The sequence below is a fragment of the Adiantum capillus-veneris genome, chromosome 24, assembly GCF_014529385.1.
Source record: "Adiantum capillus-veneris isolate H3 chromosome 24, ASM1452938v2, whole genome shotgun sequence".
NCBI classification, from domain to species: Eukaryota; Viridiplantae; Streptophyta; class Polypodiopsida; order Polypodiales; family Pteridaceae; genus Adiantum; species Adiantum capillus-veneris.
The window spans coordinates 71078414-71091189 of NC_140954.1; positions in this window are offsets into that span (position 1 = coordinate 71078414).

Genomic DNA, 12776 nt, shown 5'->3' on the forward strand with positions numbered 1-12776 from the left:
CAAGTCGGGCTCTAATCGTATACAAGCATGTGACCAATGGCTAAAATCAAGCTATGTTGAGATCTCGCTTGTGAATGGGCTCTAACTGGCGTAGTTTGGAAATCTCAAGGCCACAAACGGATCTCTACAATGAATCTCGGTGGTCAATGATGGTCAAGGGTGGATTCTGCTGTCAAATCGAGCCAAATAAGATGAATGCCCATGAACAGGCTCTAAAGCTTGTCAATTGGCGAAATGTAGACCAAACTCAAAATCCATGTAAGAACAAGGTCTATGCGTGCAGTATGGCTCAAATATGGCATAATCGAACAAAATCTTGCAAAATCAAACTCTTCGAGCGTATATACTCTTAATGTGCCTAATAGTGTATATGTGCGTGCGAACAGGATGTGTCCGGGATGAGGGATGTGCGTGGGAGGCAAAAGTCGAAAGAAAAAGATATAAATTTTTTCGTCTTTTGGATTTTTATTTTCAAAAAGATAAAGAATAAATACAAAAATGAAAATGAAATGAATAAAACAAGAAAGACAAAAGTAAAAAATAAAAAATGTTCAAGATAAAAAATAAAAAAATCAAATGCAAATCTTTGTTGGTTTTTACAAGTTTCTCTATGTTTTTAAGTTTTTTGTGAACATTTTTTTTCAATTTTTTGATTTTTTTGAGTTTTTTGATTTTATTTGAATTTTCTAAAATTTTAGATTTTTTGATGAAATTTTTGTTTTTTTGGGAGTTTTGGTGAATTTTTTTTGTCAAATTTCAAATTTTGTTTTTTTTGGGAATTTTTGATGAGTTTTCTTATTTTTTGAATTTTTATTCCCCCTTTTTTAGGATTTTTTGTTTTATGTTTTTTAAATTTTTGGGAAGGTTTGTTTAATTAAAAATACAAAACAAATAGATAAATGCAAAATAAAAATAAAAATAAATGAAACTTATATGGAATCAAATGAAATAAAATAAAACGAAGATGAAATCAATTAAATCACATCAAATAAAATAAAATGAAGATGAAATCAATTACAATCAAATGAAAACGAAATAAAATGAAATTTGAAATAAAAGTTAAATAAAATTAAGCTTTGAAAAAGTCAACATAAAACACACTAAAAAAACGAATCCTAGAGCCTAGTATCATTTGCGGATAGGCGAAGCCGTGAGGGGAGGAGAGAAAAAGGGGTTGACGGCGCACAGACTACGCGACAGAGCAAGAAAAAGAGAGAGCGATAAAAGTGCTGTTTACAAAGGATCCACAGCCTAGTATCATTTGCGGATAGGCGAAGCCGTGAGGGGAGGAGAGAAAAAGGGGTTGACGGCGCACAGACTACGCGACAGAGCAAGAAAAAGAGAGAGCGATAAAAGCGCTGTTTACAGAGGATCCACACACACACACACACACACACACACACAGAGAGAGATAGAGAGAGAGAGAGAGAGAGAGAGAGAGAGAGAGAGAGAGAGAGAGAGAGAGAGAGAGAGAGAGAGAGAGATTTGACGGGGTCAGGATGTGCAGAGTGAGAGTCCTCTTGATTCCTTCGACGCAAGTGAAGAACGCAGCAAAGAACCTATTTTTTTCTTTTTTTTTTGTGTGTGAGTGTGCACGTGTGTACACGTGTGAATGGGTGTGTGTGTGTAGTGAATGGTAGCGCGTGTGTGTGCTGTGTGGGTTGTGTGTGACTGCTTTATTATGTTTTGTTTTCTATTTTTTTTCTTTTTTTGTTTTATTTTGTTTATTCTCCTTTTTTAGTATATTATTAATTTTTGTATATATATATATATATTTTTGTTGAAAAATGTTTTTTGCGGGCATAAACAGATATGGTTCCTCTGTACATCATGAGCAGTCTCTCACTGTCAAGATTTCATCTCTTTGCACTGTACTACACGGTTTTCGTGTAGCCGAGAGCATCAACGCGTTAGCCTCGAGGAGCTCTTCATGTCGATATATTCATTGCAAGCATTTCGAGACCCGAGCGTCGACTCCCATGACCTTCCATGTGACATATGTCACTATTCGAGTGTCGTTTTGAGATTCCGTCCATTGCATTAGATTCCCAACACTTTGAAGCACCTAGTAGGTGTTTCCGACATTAGATTTGGAGACATGTAATTTTTAATGGAAAAAATCACAATTTTTCCTAGTGTGCAGATTTGAGGTTTGCTGGTCTAGCAATGTTTCTGACCTATTTAGGATTGTGCCTACCATGTCTTTGCTCTGCTCCAATTGTCTAGTGCCAATGTGTGAGATGTGTGTGCCTCCCCGGGCTGATGTGTGAAGGTTGTAAACGGGAAAAATTGGTGTGGTGTGCTGTCAATTGGTGATGCAAAGCGTCTGTGCATATAGTTGTGTGCAAACGGTGGTTTGCCTATGGATTGTGTGAGTTTTGAAGGTGAACTCTAGTGGATTGGGGTGCTGTGTATATCCTAAGCTATAGAGAGGCATTGTGTTTGTGTTTCGGATGTGTTCCCCTTTTCCCCTCTCCAACGCTCAAACAAGATGTAAGTGAAGAATTCAGTTTGTTTTTGGACCGTTTTGAAGCATAATGGGTAGAGTTAGTGGCAGCCATACAATTGGCTAATGGAGACTACTTTAAATCATGGCGTGCCTACATCCTAAAGTGAGGGAGAAGGTGGACTTTGAAAGCCCCGAGAATTACAATGGTGCAGTGGTGATTGCAAAGGCTAAGAGAAGGAAAATAAAAAAGAAAATTGAGCAAGGCATGAAAGTGGTGGTTCCTATCCAATCTCAGAGTCCAAGGGATGTTGTTCATGAGGTGAAACCATGGAAACTGAGGTGTAGCAGTTGGGCCGCAAAATTGGGTGAAAACTATCCAAGACTTGTCCGAATAGATGCAAGAATTTCGGTTGAGTGTGATGGATAGAGGACAACCAAGAGAAGCAAGAGGTAGGGCAAGGCCATTGCATGGCAGGTGCTACAATTGTGTAGAAGAAGGGCATTATGCGTCGGATTTCTCTCACCCACCGCAAGAAAGGGGTGGTATTTACCCGCTGTTTGGAAGATGTAGAGGCCAAGCACAATTAAATGGCCCAAGAGAGCAGGTGATCAAGAATCCAGTGCAGCTAGCTCCTCTAGATGCTGGTGAAGTCCCTAGAGTGAACATCATTGGAGTGGATAAGCAGGATGTCAAAATTTTGACCAACAAAAGGGCTAGTGCTTAGAGGGAAACAAAGACCGAGCGGGAGACTATAGCTCAAAAGGTCAAGAAAAAGTGTACAAAGGCAAGGAGCAATAAAAAACTAGCAAAAAGAGGAGGCGTCGCAAGATCAAATAGGGTGATTTCCAGCTAGGACGCGGCTACCCCGAACATGACCTGGTAAACGATGTCCAATCCAAAAAGCTAACATTACTTTTGGTCAATTGTTGACTTTGAATCCTAAGCGGAGGAGATAGTGCTCTACAAGTGTTAGCACGAGGCTACCAAAAGCTAAGGGCAATGTGCAGGCGGTGTAGAACATGGACTTAATGGTGGGTAGTCCACCATCTATATAGGCTTGCAAGCACATGTTTGTGTCATGACGGAGGCTGCAATGAGAGAGACATGTGTCAAAAAGCAGTGGCTAAATCAAATGTGCACATGAGGATGGCTAACCATGCTAAAGCTAGGAGTTTGGGTGTGGCTCAAGATGTGAGAGTAAAGGTGATGGGCATTGAGTGCCTAATTGATTTCTTTGTGATGAAAGCATGTGATAATTCATACCCTATTATCTTGGGTAGGCCGTGGCTACTTGAAATAGGTGCTAAGCAGGATTGGGAGAGCAGGGTCATCAACTTGCTTGACAAAGAGAGAGGGAGACAAGTGGTGCTGGATTTAAAGACTAAAGAGAGCCGTTTCCATCCTATGGCGGCAAGAGATGAGGATGATACCACGAGCTATGACTACGAGATCGAAATAGATCATGATGAAGGCTATCTTGATATCAAGGAAGAAGGAATCAAGGATGATATGCTAAAGATAGATGCCAATTTCTTTGGTAACACTATGGAGGGCTCTCATGCAAAAGAGGAGATGCAACCGCAAGTTCATAACATAGGTGCGGAAGAAGTAGCCAATATGTTGAGCAAAGATTTGACCAATCAAGAGAGATAAGTCTATGTCCAGCTGTGTGTCTCTTTTCCAAATCTATTTGCAAGGGAGTACAAGGATCTGCGAGGAGCAAAGGGTGTTGAGCACAAGATAGTTCTCAAGGAAGGGTACAAACCGAAAGCGCAGAAGCTAAGGAGATTAGGAGAGATTAAAAAAGAAGCCCTTTGATAGGAGATCAACCAACTGTTAGATGCAGGTATCATATACCCCGTGAAGGAGTTGGAGTGGGTTTCCCGGGTGGTTATCATCCCTAAGAAGAATGGAAAATGATGGGTGTGCATCGACTACAAGCCATTAAATGCGACGACCAAGAGGAACCATTATCCCTTGCCATTTCAAGATGAGATCTTAAATCGGGTAGCTAGCCATGAGAGGTACTCCATCATGGATGGGTTTTCAAGGTACTTTCAAATAGGGATTGCATTTGAAAACTAGCTGAAGACGATGTTTATCTCTCCATGGGGATGTTTTGCTTACCACCACAGGATGTCGTTTGGGTTGGTAAATGCCTATGCCACTTTCCAGGATTGAATGAACAAGGTGTTTGTTCCCTACTTGGGCAGGTTCATCAGGGTGAATATGGATGACATTGACTGCTATAGCTCAAGGGCGGATCATTTGTCGAAGCTACGGCTATGTTTTCAAAGGCTTGATGAAGGATGTGTATTTATTGACCAGTGGATAGCCCGTGAGGCTAGGAGTGCACGAGGTCACCTTGAGGAGGTGAGGCCGGGTGGTATGGGATGCTTGTTCTTAGAGGTGCATGCCTACTACTTGGATGCTGGCCCCGTGGTAAGTTAAGCTATCTAATTTTTCCCCTTTTGTAATTTTATAGTTAATTTGAGAAATCCTAGGATATAGAAAAAAGATGAGATCTAGTAGCTATCGAGGTTTCACAAGATATAATAGCCACCCTAGCCATGAACTATATGATCTGGCAAGTACTAGCTTTGGTAGCTACCATATCTAGTAGCTACCATCTCTGGTAGCTACCATTTGTGGTAGCTACTAGTTATGCTAGCTACTCCTAGATTTGGAAGCTGTCAACTTCTTTGAAAGAAACTAGAGGTAGCTACCAAATTAAACCTAAAGTTAAACTTGATACCTATTAAAGATGGACCTGACAGCTTTCAATGAACCTATAAGCTACCATAGTTGAGCTTGGTGGCTACCGAAACTAATCTTGATACCTATAAGATTTGAACATGGTAGCTCACCTTTTACCTTCCATTCAAACATTGCTTGCTACTTGTGTTTGCAATCTAGTACACTATCTAAGCTCAATGATTACATTCCAAGTTCATTAAGTGATTAAAAACTTTATTACGTACGTCAAATTCTTCCTCGTCTTTAAACAAAGTCCCAAAGAGTGAGATTCATCAAAGAGAATTTGAGAAGCTGAAGTCTTATTTTTTTTGAAAAATTTGGAGTGCTGATGGGCAGAGTCTTGGAGGAGAAGCAGTAGTTTCCAATCACAATGTGTTTGGAGCCAAGCATGCATTGTAGGCCATTCAAGAGGCATGCCTCCCTTGGCCCAGCAACATCGCCTTGAGGGCATCGTTGCTGAGGGCATGAGGCTCGGGGGGGGGGGGGGGGGGGGGGGGGGGGGGGGTCACTAAAAAAAAAAAAACCTATCACGTGGGTTCAATAGTAGGGATGATTTCATTCCAGATTTTCTCTCACATTTACATACAGAAGGGTGTTAAAAAAATGACCTTGATTTTTTTAAACACATTGAATAGAAAAAGGGTACATTTTATTATGGAAAAATTCACAACTAAGGGGTTTTATAAACAGTTTTGAATGCACGTGATATGTAGGTTTTACATAGAGTAACCCCTCCGAGGCATGAGGAAGCACGCCATTGCTAATTATTAAGCTGGCCAGCTCATTCGGCTTGCCATCGGCCACAATATGAGACATTTTTTTGAGCACTAATTGCAACATATTCATGAGTGGATGATTCCAAGGCTCTATGTACTTTGACGCCAGCCAATGGCGTGACGTGTAGGAGAGTCATTTTTCCAAAATATTAAAGGATTTTGAAGCCATTGTTTTTTTTTTGAAGGCCAAGGCTTGGGAGTCTTTCCTTGGGAGTTTTTAACATGGTGAAGAAGGAGGGTAGGAGGAGAGTGCCCTGAACAGATCATGGAGTTCTTGCGAAGCTAGGAGGGTTGGTAGGTTATGTCCCAGCTCTTCAAGGAGTGTGCCATCTTGGAGCTATGCTATATATGGTGTTTTTTGTGAATGGAAACCATCATCGCTATCATTGTGTTGATTCCCTCTTTCCCCTTCTCTAATGTTCTTGTGTGCGTGTGTTGCCAGGTGCATGTAGGTAGGTGGAGGGCAGGTGTGCACCCCCCCCCGCCCCCCTCTCTTGAGGTCAGCTGTTCAAAGAGGGATAGAGAGAGTTTGTGTGTGAGTGGAAGGCAGCGAATGGAGGTGTGCAGAATGATTGAGCTGGTTTGTGGTGTTGCATTGAGTGTGTGCGTATGGTTGGGTGAAAATGGTAGTTTTCTTGGGGATTGTGTGAGTTTTGAAGTGAACTCTAGTGGTTAGGGGTGTTGTGTTTATCTTGGCTATAGAGAGGCGCTTGTTTGTCTTCCGGGTGTAGGGGAGAGGTCTAGAGGTTGGGGCGAGGGTAGGATGTGTAGGGAATGGGTAGGGAAAAGGTCTAGGGGGTAGGGGGTGGGTAGGGTAGGTAGGGGTGAGGGAGAGAGAGGGTGGGTAGGGGATGAGGGTAGTGTGTAGGGGGGTGGGCAGGGACAAGAGATAGAGGGGTGGGTAGGCTGTGAAGAGGGGCAAGGGAAAAAAACATCAGTAAAAAATGAATAATGTCCAAACATACCTATCTGTTTGGAACCTGCTTTGCAAAAGCCTGTTAAAGTGTAGTTCATCAGACTCTGTTACCTCCAAACCTGCTCCAAAGAGACCCCATAACAAGGCATAGAATAGAGTTCCCATAACAAGGCATAGACTTGGTAGCTTCCAACCACCCAACAAATCTTCTTCCGACCCGTTAGGTAGAGTAGGCTCATTTAGTTCAGGATTGGATTCTAGCTATGGTGCACCCCTGTATCCACACCTCCTTCAACTTTAAGGGGTTTCATTGGGGAGACACGAGTATGTATCCACATTGAGTCATTTCCCCAATCATGCAATGCTTTAGTGTGCCGCAACCCTGGTCTTCCGATGAACAAGGGAAATCTCCCTCAACCTTTTCCACCATGCCCACATGGTACATTGTCCTTTAATAGGCCAATGTTACTGTGAAGGGGGCAGGACGAGTAGGCTGCAAGCCTAAATCCAACACAGTGAACTCAGGCATCATGTTGATGCCAGATCCACCATCCACAATTACTCCTGAGAATTTCTGCCTCAAGACGAGCACGCTGAGAGGTAGGCTTCTATATTAACCCATGAGGGGAGCAGCGTGATAGGATATTATATAAGACTATGATGGTTGCACTGGGAGGTGCTCGCCACCAGGACCTACTGTGGGGTAAAGTGATTGAATAAGGGGGTTTCCAATCAACGAGCAAAGAAAACCGAGAGAAGCCAATTTTTGAGCAAATATGAGTAGCACCCTTGACAAATTGTTGCAAGTGCAAGCTATATTGAAGAAAATAATTATGTCATGATGATGGATTCAACCTCCTAGCATCTCAATACAAAATGGTCGTACATATGAAATTACCAAAAAGTAGCTGAGGCTTCAAAATCTTAAATCTCCTTACATGTTGAGGCCCTAACAAAATCCCAAGTCACACAAGGTCTAAAAAGTGGTTAATTATGGATGTGCCATCATAGATAACTAAGGTCTTCCACCCTCTCATCTGAAACCCTTTCCTCATCAACCAAAGCTTGGATGCTCTTGAAATTCTTTTGTTGCATTAAATGGGCAACAAAAAGCATTGCATGTTAGGACCTTACAGATGTCAGAAATGCAACGGCTTTAGGGGTTGACATGATGGACCTTCTTTTGAAGCTAATAGGTAGGTTCTTTTTTGCTACAACATGTAGGCCAAGTGCATTTTCTTGCGGGTTGGGGACAACATTCCATGTCAAGGGAGCCTTGACGAGGACAAAACTTCCTTTAACTCTTTTTGGGCTTGCAAATTGCAACACTAAAGTACCTATTGTGGAGAGAGAGAGAGAGAGAGAGAGAGAGAGAGAGAGAGAGAGAGAGAGAGAGAGAGAGAGAGAGAGGAGAGAGAGAGATGAATGTATATGTGTTTTTGTCTTCTTTGCGAAAGTGAAAGATTGGGAGAGACCAACTGAATATTGAAGAAACATGGCGTGTATGAGCTCTCATAATTTCTTGTTGGATTTTTCTATGGATCGCATAGATAAGCCATCCCAACAGTATTGTTGCCTTTCTACTCAGAAGGTAACTCCAAGGTAACAAACAAGGAGACTATGAAGCTATATGGTTTACTCTAGTATCCAGTCTTCCTCATCCTTTCAATATTCTAACTAGCATGAACCATGTTGCTCTCTCTCTCTCTCTCTCTCTCCTCTCTCTTCTCTCTCTCTCTTCTCTCTCTCTCTCTCTCTCTCTCTCTGTCAAAATTGTTAGCATGAACCGTTGCACCATTGAAGGGATTGTCAAGGCCGCCTTGAGGAATTAGGCTGGTATTTCTCACTTTATGTAAATTGATCTCCTTGCACACAATGGGAATCATGACAAATGGGATTTTCTCTAATTTCCTAGATATGCTTCTCGAGATGAGCCCTATTGACAAAAAGAAAAGGATGAGCAATGGATAGCTGTGTGTCTAGTAGGCAATACTATTCTGGAAAAATCAATTTTCCAAACATTCAAAGATCCTTGAATTTGTAAGAGGAAATCTTAGAAAATTATATTACTTGGCCTCCCCCCCCCATTAGGAAATTTCGGAGGTCATTTGGAGGGCATTCTAATAAAATGTATTTTTTGCACTCTCTCTCTAGAAAATATGGCGAATAATAGAGGTGGGTCTTTCATGGTAAAAGTTCAAAAAGTGTACTTTAAGTAGATTCTTTACTCTTCTGAACATTCGTCCGTAATGATTGAGGGATAATCTTCTTTTCAGCTGCATTGAATGAACCTCGTCCACATGGAGGGAATGAGGCTAACATGGAGGGACGAAGGCGCAGCCGCTATTCACTTTCCATTAAACCTGCACATTTTGCTAGTGGCGCTCTCCTCAAATGGCACAAATGTTACCCAGAAACGAGCCAAATATCACCTTCACATTGATTTGGACAATGAGTACCAACCATTGATTAAGCGTAGTAAAACAAACACACATATACCTCCCACTTCCATAGACACGCTCAGAGCTCAGGGAGCTAAACACATAGATATCTGGACGAGAGGCTCTCTCTACCCTAAGAATCCAATGACTAATGCGTCTCCACCGTTTGTCAATCCTACAAGCTTATTGACCTTTGCTGGTGTTGAGAAAAGGGCCTTCTCGGTTATTGTAAATCTCTTTACAAGAGAAGCTGAAACTTATAAGGGCATTCTCCAAGCTCAGCAATGTGAGATTTTTCGCCTTTCCATTTTACATTCTACAGATCAGGTTACCATTTTGCAACACAAAACAGAGGTACAAGAACTGAAAGGAAAGGTACGAAGTTGTCAAATGAAGGACACCATCTTGGGTGGTCGTATCGAAAGAAGAAATTGCGCAATCTTGAAACATTGCAGGTTGCATCGGAGGTCTCAAGAAAAGAATCCGAGCATTAAGGTGATGCTTCTTGGTTGGCTACATTGTCTTAGTTAAGTAATCTTTTTGTTTTTTCTTGTTATGCATTGTTTTCATGTGCCTAAATAGTGTTAGTGAAGCAAATTTTCTGTTATTTACTTATGCATTGTCTTCATGTAGAGATTCAATCTATCCTGACAAGGAAAAACTTTGACCCCAAAGCCAATATAGGAAAGAGATTGAAGCCACTCATAAGTAGAAGCCTGGTAGCAGATATAGTACATGACCAAGAAGTTTAAGGTCCTACAACGAAATGTAGTGGACCGCTTTATTTTCAGAGGACTCAGTGCCTACAAAAGAGATACAAGGCACACTTGATTCACTTGGTGTAAGCAAAAGAGGATATTAGGCTATACAACAATCTGTCTCATCCGTCTTTGTTAAGAAGGGTATAAAACCAAAAATTTTACCATCACTCAAGTGTTTGGAAGAGAGGCTTCAGCTTAACGAGGCACAGGGAGACTATCTTGGACAGCCCTTTCATATTAAAGCAACTTACAGTGGCCATGGGAGAAACATGGCATATGATGAGTTCAATATTTTTTTATGGACCTGCAGATGTTACAGAAGAGAATGGTGGAGTTTTACAACATCACATTTGAAGAGTCACGAGGGGTATTACATTTTGTGTTAAAACTGGATGAGTGTGAGCTTGTTAAAGAGAAAAAGCTAGAGCGTGTTACTATTACTTTAATGAATAGAGCCCTCTCAAAGTGTCCCAGTGATGATCCTTTGTATTTTAGTGTTCAATCAGAATCTAACATATGGTGGCTTGGTGCGTTTGAGGTAAGCGAGATTCTCAGGTAAGCTCAAATGTTGACATCTACTTAAGTCTTATTTATTTTGTGTTGCAGGTAAAGAAAGAAGATCATGAGATTCTATATTGGGTGTTCCATCGAACTAATATTCCAGAGGTGATTGATCGACAGACTAACTAGGGAGAGGTACTACGTCTAGATGGAAGGGGAGACTTTCAAGTTCAATGGCATCTTGCAGGTGACCTCAAAACATTAAAGTGCATGTATAATTGTGGAATGGGTGCAATGGCAAAGTCGTCGTGTTTGTTCTGCATGGAGCCTGCAAAGGTCATGTACCCAAAGTGGTGGAGAAAAGCTCCAACACGTCACATTGAGGATCTTGCTTTTCGACCGGTTTTGAAAATACCACTTGTGAATGTCCACATCTGTACAATGCATGCCCTTTGTAGAATTGTGGAGAAATTGGTCTACTTATATATCGGGTTTGCTTGGAAGATTAAGAACTCAGCAGAGCGACAAGTAGCCCTGCAGTGCTTAGAATTGGTACTGTCGGATATGGGGCTTCATGGTGGCAATGTGAAAATCCAGCGGGATGAAAAGAGATCAACTGCTGAGAAGGATGTCCCATGCAAACCATCCATCGGTGGGGTGAAGGCACGGAGGTTTTTATCTAAACCCCAAGGTACAAGAGATCCGAAGCTAACAAAACATGGAAAAATATATAACACATCTTATGTTAACAAGGTAGAGTATCAGAGCTGGAAAAAGCTACATATTGCAGTCAAAGACCAAGAACCAACTACTCGTAACGCGAAGGCTGAGGTTTGGCGATCAATAGACATCCTATTTTTGATGTGCGACAAAGATGACTGGTCACAAGGTGATATGAACAAGTTCAAGGAGAATATCAACCTTCTCAAAAAATCATTCAAGACAACATGGACAGACACCCAAATTACTCACTACATGGTATTATCGTGTATTTGATTCTCTTTTATGTGCAACTATGTGAGTGTAAAACATTCTAACTAATCTGTTTTCATATCCAGCACATCATCTTCAATCATTTACCATATTTTATACAAAGTATGGGAAACCCGGCAATATGGAATACCCAAGGGATGGAAAAGTCTCATTACATGGCGAGAAATGCTTATTTCAGGCACACACGACATGGTGGCTCTCGAATCAAGGCTAACAGTTTGAGAGAACTATTTGAATGGTTCTATCGTAGAATCATTCATCAAATGCAGGCAAAAGAAGTCTTGGCAAATTCAGCAACAGCACAAGCCATCAGACATTTACAACAACAAAAAGTTAAAAGATCAATGGCATACAACAACTCCGGAGCTCGTGAAAGTCAACGAAGGTGGAGAGAGACAATGGTGTATGTGAACCACAAGTGGAGAAAGATACTCTGAGTGGATGACATTGTACAAAATTTATGTAATACATGATCTTATACAATTGCTACTTGAAGTGTATCAAGATTTTGAAGGTTCAATTTTGTTTTTTGGCACGTCACCCTTGTAGCGAATCATGAGATGTTTGCCATACTCTAAAAGTTCATCTGGGTTTCGTCTACCAAGAGCTAGTGCCATTGCTGTGTAAGTGTAGTAATACGCCGCCCGACCACCTGTATAGCCCAGGCAGTAACCAAAACAATCTTTAGCAAACACTTTGTCCACAAGAATGACTTTATCTGCACTTTTGGGCAGCACGGGTCCACCCAAGAAGCGTGATAGTGTCTTGAATGTGTAAGTTGCTATTGAACCCTCTTGTGACATGGAATTGTGAAAAACTACTATCGGCGACTCGCAAAGCTTTGAAAGGTACTGCGCTAGGGCCGCATCCCTTCCACGATACTCTCAAGTCCGCCACCGAAGGAAGTCATCCTTGTCAGCAATCCAAGATTGCACATATCATGTCAGAGTAAGTGACACAAAGAGAGAGAGAGAGAGAGAGAGAGAGAGAGAGAGAGAGAGAGAGAGAGAGAGAGAGGAGAGAGAGAGAGAGAGAGAGAGAGAGAGAGAGAGAGAGAGAGTTACCATGAAGTTCTCATCCTACAGAAAGAGGTTTTCCTGCCACAGGTCTACAGATGTAGTTGATCCCTAACCGGAATGGTTAAACCAATCCTCCACTTCTTTGTTACTTGTTGATGGTCT